The sequence below is a fragment of the Charadrius vociferus genome, unplaced genomic scaffold (genome assembly GCF_000708025.1).
Source record: "Charadrius vociferus isolate BGI_N301 unplaced genomic scaffold, ASM70802v2 scaffold126, whole genome shotgun sequence".
NCBI lineage: Eukaryota > Metazoa > Chordata > Aves > Charadriiformes > Charadriidae > Charadrius > Charadrius vociferus.
In genome coordinates this window covers 2,687,935-2,695,226 of record NW_009648894.1, presented here as the reverse complement: position 1 = coordinate 2,695,226, position 7,292 = coordinate 2,687,935, and positions in this window count along the sequence as shown.

The window sequence follows — 7,292 nt, the reverse complement described above, 5'->3', positions numbered from 1 at the left end:
GAGGGGGGGGTGGGAGGCGGGGGAGGCGGCAGACATGCGCCCCGCTCCCACCCGCGATGTCACTGCTCATGCCCCCTTCAGGAAGGCCGGAGGACGCGCCCCATTCCCGCCCTCCCCTCCCGCCCCGCTGAAATCATTTTTACTATCTTGTTTATTTTCCCCCTGATGTGACTGCAGGACTAATGCATTCCCGCTCCCAACTTTTATTATCCTGTTTATATCCCCTCGGTGTGCCTGCAGGACTAATGCATTCTCGCTATTACGCCACTTCCCTGCCCTCGCCGCAACTTTTACTATTTTGTTTATTTTCCCTTCGATGGGGCTGTGAAACTAATGCATTATTAATCCCGCTCGCTCTTCTCCCCCAAAACTCGTCGTGCGGATGCAGGGCTGCGTGGCTATTGCTGCCCCGGCAGCGAAAGTGATGCTGAATAGAAGATATGACAAATAGAGAAACGAGGGAGACCACAGAGACAGAAAAACAAACATGTTCTTCAGTACAGCTGTTCTCTGCTTTTACTTAAAGGTGGATATGCCTGTCTAGAAGTTGGGCGATTGGGGGGGGGGCGGAGAGGGGGGAAGTGGCTAGTAAAACAATTCTGTTGTCTCTTTTAATTAAAGCCAGAAAAAAAAGAAAAAGAAAAAAAAAACTGGGGAGAGAGAGAGCTGAGGTGGTCAGCAGAGAGGAAAATCTCAGGCTATTCAATTCTCCATTGTAAGCAGGTATGCCTGTAGCAGAAGGAACTAATTGTTGTGATTATTAGGAGCACAGAGAAATTAAATGCAGCCTTGCAAAATTCTGCTCACTCACTTGCTCCAGAGCCACTATTTATTTATTTATTTAGTGTTGGGCAAGGAAGGTATCATTGATTTATCTTCATTATCATGCTAAAAGGCAGAGGAGCAGAATTTGTGCACGGACTGTATTTTTCATGATGATTTTGCCAGGGCAGCTTAGTTGATATGGTATCTGTACAAATCACTACTGAATTATGTACACTCCTGGACACGTCGCTACCTAAACCTATATATATGCAGGTTATATTTTATACATTGTTAACTAGTAAAATATCTGCACTTGCGTATGGGAATATGACGAACTGCTGCACAGATGGGAGAAGTGGGATGTGCCCAACTCTCTACCCCCATAGAGACATCCGAGTCTGCAGTTTTAGGCAGGATATCTTAGGTCAAGCTCTTTTCTCTCCTTGGAAGTTTTAAGTGAAATTATTGAGATAGAGGAAGAATGGCGAGCAGGCAAAAAAAGAAATAATGAAGGTCGCTTCCCGAGAAGAAGGGCCCAGCCAAACACGCAATTAATGCAGCCATTTGAGACACATTCTAAACATTTCTCTGTAAATGTATATTCCACTATCCTTGAGAGTTTAGAAATTTTTAAGGCACATGTAAAAAATGGGGGCGGGGGGACTGGAATGTGGTATGTTTCAGTTTGTGTAAAATCATTCAGAGGTTGTTCTCAAAAAAACCCACCCCACACCCAAATGTCCTATCTCAACACTACAGAATAGGAATTAAAACATAAAACTATTTACATTATAAAACATACTTACAACACTATTTTTATTACTTTTAAAGCTTGTAAAAATATCCTGAAAATTGCAGGTGCAAGCAATTACTTGGTAAGGAAATAAAGCAATTAATATATCCTGGTGTTTTAAAGAAACGCAAATTATTTGAAGCTGATAGATACAGTGTCCCAGCCCTTCTTCATTCTTGTCAAGAAAATGACATCTAATTTAAAAAGCATTCTCAATGATTCTGTTAACCCTGACAAAAAAAAAAAAATCATGGTACAGCAGCAAATCTGTCCTTTATTTCCCTGACAGGTAAATTAAAATAAATATGCTTTTAAAATGGAAATATATTAAATATATTTTAATTTGTTGGATTAATATACACATTTAGTAAAACTTGTATTGTAACAAACAATTGTAATTTTTTTTCACAGCTTTTTTTTTTGTTATTTTAATTCATTGAGAAGGTCTTCCTGCAATTTCTTCTTTGAAAAGCAACTAGTACAATTCCCGGGTCTGTCTTTTTTTTTTTTTTAATGTTAGCTATTTTAAGGCTCAATTTTTAAAGAAATATCGCCAAAGAAAAAATTAATCACTTTGCAACAACTTGATTAAAGCCACACCACAGCAACAAGAGTATAGTTGTGAAAAACCTACTGTATAGTTTTCAAATAAAAATTTTTTAATCTCACACCATGTAACACACCAGCTCAGTACCAAACAGCCTGAAATTTTGCTTTGGTCAATATGTTTGCCTAATACATTCAATTATTTAATGAAACATTTGTTGAATTTTTTATGGATTTCTCTTTAATTCTTTCTATAGAAATAATGTACACAGACTGAAAGAAACTCCATGACTACCATATTATGGTATTGTGTAATACTTGATGGAAAAATTTAGATAACCTTTTGATAGTTCTGTAAAACAATCATTTAGAGAAGACCTTTGAAATGCAAAATAGGAAAAGAAATGCATTACCACTAAATAAATACTGCAAACACTAAGCCTATAACAGCTATGGAATCAGAACATAAAATCTTGTAGCATATATGTTCTTATGATTGTAGTATTTAATAAGCACTGACATGCCACAGAAGGCCAATTGTCTTTAAAAAAAAAAAAAAGCCTGTCCTTCTTATAGTGATATAAGAGATTAAAATAATTAGAGATTAATAAAATTCAGTGAGTAAGAAGGAATAATTTCATTGTTAATCTAAATGCAAGGAAAAAATCCAATTCTCTTAAAAGGAACCTACAAAACCTAGAAGCTAAACAAGTTAGATTATAGGAAACACACAGGGACTTCATATGTTTTCATATTTTTTTACATTTTAGATACTTTTTCAAACAGAGTGAATGTGTAAGTGAAAGAAAATTACACTCTCCAAATGCAAATTGTTTTTAAAAGTTTAAGGAATTCCTCAAGAAAATGTTAACATACATTAGTGCATAGTACTTTAGCTTCATTAACAAAAATAAAGAGGTATTCACCTTAATTTTTTACTTCCAATTAATCAGTTCCAACAATGATGCTAAGATTTTGGAATACTTGGTTTAAATGTCACTTTTTTTTTTCCTAAAATGTGCAATATCATATTGTAAGTTTAGTGAATAAAACAAAGCATTGGACAAGAAAAAGTCTTTCATTTACAAAATCACATTACCAGTCGCATATAATCATCAGAAGCATCTTCCAGGAATAACAGAAAAAAACACAGACTTTATATAAAATGCATACAATATTAGAAAACATGAACTGATATTGGTACTTGGAGCTGTAGAGTGGGGTAACTCACTTCTTTCCAGAAAGCAAATTTCTCACAGCAATTTTTACTCCATTTTCAGATTGGGTCTTTGCTGAGAAAGCTTTAATCTTTACCTATGTGCAAAAGGATACGTGCTGCAGCTAAACAGATGCCATGGAAAACAGGAGAATTGCAATAACTTAGTGATACTCAATAGGCAGAATAATACATCTCCTGATTATCCATTTAAAATACACTGATGCTTGTCTGCCTTTTGTTTTTGTGGGTTTAAATCATTAACAGTTTTCACTGAAATACATTCTAATCGTGGGTATTTGCTTCATTTCTGAGAAGGCAGCAGCAAAATGTTCACTTTATACAAAATAAAATGCGACTCTTGTGTGTTGACCTTTGCACGCAGTGTGTTTTAAATGGCAGTCTGCCTTAGATTCAACAAATTATTTCTATCCATGTTCAATTATGAAGGATATAGCACGTCTACAGAACCCATATTAAAAATGGTAATGTATCTTTACATGCTCACTCTTAAATTACACTGAGGAAAGAGTGAAGTTTTCTTTTCCCTCCTATTCTTTAATATACTGCTCAAATCTGTATTTAATGCCTATCCAAATGCAATGTACTGAATAACTAAAAAGTTTCAACATTTCACATGTAGTCACTTCTTGATGGGGAGTTTGCATGCTATATATTTGTATGTTATGCAAGTACAGGTAGTAGTATCAAAGGTCATGTCGGTGCATCTCCTGGACACTGTGCCTCTTCATATGTTCCGCTAGTTTCTTTTGTTCAAACGTAATTAAAAATTTTGTGATTCTTTACACTGCAAAGAAAGGGGGAAGTAATTCCACCAACTATTGTATTCATTTTCTTGCTTTTAATTGTATTATTATCTTTCGAGACTTTGGCGAATTCCACTTAACTAGCAGCAATGGATAAAATTGGTGGTTTTCAAGTACTGCTTCTGTTACTAATGTTGGCATTTAAATGTTAATTTCAGACTGAGGTTTACAGTAAACATGAAACAAGGGATTTTCTTTGAATGAACAATCTCAAACCAAAATTCTAAAAAAAGGAATCCTAGCACAGGATGTTTTCAAGCACAGTGATTATTTCCTTTTAAAGATTTAAGATTCCCTAAGTGATAGAAGGTAAAGATTTAAATGTGACAGTTAATTTATAATTCTCTACATTAAAAAGGCATTTAAATGTTAACCACATTTTTATGTGAGTCAAGTCAAAGCAATGATAATTACAGTATAATACAAGAGAACCCGAAACAAACTTCTAGCAAACCATATTGGGTATTAATGCTGAAAAAGCCCTGAAAATCTGGGTTAGGAAACTCTGGAATTTAGATTATATGCAACTTAAACGTAACACAGGGCTTTTCTTTAAAGAAGAATACTGCATTTCAAAGTTTGGATTTTTATGAGGTATGTATTAATTCATTGGATTTTTATTAAATACATTTACATAGCATCACTCCAAAACCAAGCCTCAGATTACTTTTCTTCTATGGGCATATCTCTGCGTAGGATTTGCTAAATTAACATTCCATATAAATTAATAGCCTTTTTTCATGTTTGTTGTATTGCGATCAGCAGTGTGATACACTGTTGTGTCACAGGTCACGTTTATTTGATTTCGATTTAGGAATGGTATCTGTACTACTTATTAAATACGAGAAACGATATGCTGAATTTCCCATCAAATACCTTAAATACAGACCTATTTTAGATAGATTTGTATAAACAAAACACATATATCTAATATAGGCGTGGGAAAGGAAAAGCTGGTTTATTATATGCTAAAGCAAATTGGAGTAAATCAACCGCATCCATGGGCTGTATAAGCAATACTACTCTGCTTTTCCCAGTACCATTTGGACAAAACAATGTTACTTTTTTATTTAAAGTGTTTTCTTCTCAACAAGGGGCCACCACTTCCCAATCTCAAAAACACGCCCCAGAATATGTTAATTAATTGTATTGTGTCTCTGAAAGAAAGAGGTTGCCAAATGCAATAAAACAAAAAAAAAAGTCTTTCGATCAGTGAGCTCCGTTCCCACTGCTAGTTACCATCTAATTTCAATTCCACATTGATAGATAGATGCATTTCATCTAGCTACGATTTTGACCATTAAAAACTGTCTAAGAGCACAAGTCTAACTTGACCACATAGGGTGTATCTGGGAAGCTTAACATTCCTGGCGAATTAAGCGCGCAAGCCTCGGATCACTTTTTGTCAATCTTACTAGGGTACTTCAGAGTCGGGAATGTGGGTAATTTTTATATCGTGGTACTTCCCAATTAAAAGTAACAACAATGCTCCATTGTGAAAAAAACTTAATATATGAAATACGTCAACACATTCCGCACAAATACAAAATAAAGAGCAATGAAGAATGGCAACAAACGGTCTCTCCCTGAGCATTTTTTTTAATCTCCCCCTTTCAATAAGATAGTTTTCAAGTAGTGATATATTATTTTAGTAAATACGAGAGCATCAAATGTCCTTTTGAATACCACTTTCTAAATTTGTAGTTACCTTCTAAAATTGCCAAGAAGCAATCAAGAGTAAATGCATCTCTGGAATACTCGAGTAGAAGTAAAACAAAACAAAACAAAAAAATCTTTCTTTCCTCGATCCTTTAGATTATTACCAGGGTGGTGTTTTCCTATTAAATATTACCTGCATCTTCAGCTTTCGAATAACATGGATGCTTTTTAGCATCTAAACTGAACTGAGCTTTTATTTGGAGGAGTCCCACAAAAGCCTGCAAGTTTACAAAGAGTGAAAGAGAAGTCCCAAACTGTATTATCTTAAACAATGACCGCAAGCATGCAACTTCCCAAGTGTGCGTGGGGGGAGGAAAGTCACTTCAGAATTTTTTTCAGCTAGGTGATACCCATAAACATCATCCTTTAACTTATTTTACTTGCTGCTCACGATCTATGCAAAACGTTCATTTCTTGGTGATATCTTTAAAAAATATATAAAATCTACACATCACTTCAAATCTTTTAAAATAAATTCTCACGCACCCGGAGATAACTTGCTAAAAATAATCACAGTTCTCCTAGAAAGGATTTTCTTAAAATAACTAGTTCTCTAGAAATTCTTTCCTCATCACAAACATAAGCCCCTACCCGTTTTGATTTAATCTTCCAGAAACAACGTGCAAAGACATATTTTTTCCCTTAGAAGATCAAGGGCACTTGTTGGAAAATTTCTTGAACATCAAGTTAGTCAATTCTTCGCTATGTAAATACATGAGAGAGTTCAGGTCTGAAATAGCGTAACACTTTTCCTACAAAACAAATCTTTAAAAACCTCAAACCAACACGCAACGAACACTTGGGGGGGGGAGGGGGGCGGTGTCCAGACAACGTGGTGTTTATATGAAAAACAGGCTAAGATTAATCTTCATTTTTATAAACAGACCATTAAGACGAGTTCCTTCCAAAAGTCTCTTTGGCTACATTTATTATTCCAAATCCAGCGGTTCGGAGCGGTTTCTCCCGATCTCTTTAAGAAGCCCTGTTCTAAAATCCACCCACAAACAGATGTTACTTTATGTACAAATCCACTGCTGTAGCGGCGTTGGGTTTGGGGTTGGCTAATCTTCATTTTTATAAACAGACCATTAAGACGAGTTCCTTCCAAAAGTCTCTTTGGCTACATTTATTATTCCAAATCCAGCGGTTCGGAGCGGTTTCTCCCGATCTCTTTAAGAAGCCCTGTTCTAAAATCCACCCACAAACAGATGTTACTTTATGTACAAATCCACTGCTGTAGCGGCGTTGGGTTTGGGGTTGGCTTGTTGTTTTGTTCTTTTACCTTTCCAGCAACACGTGAGCTACAGCCCCCTCACCGCATGGCACTTCTAAAGGCTCCTCTCTACTTATGTACCCCCTTTTCTCCTCGGACCCCCCCGTCCCGTCCCGTCCCGTCCCGTTCCGTCCCCCCCGCGACCCGCTGCCT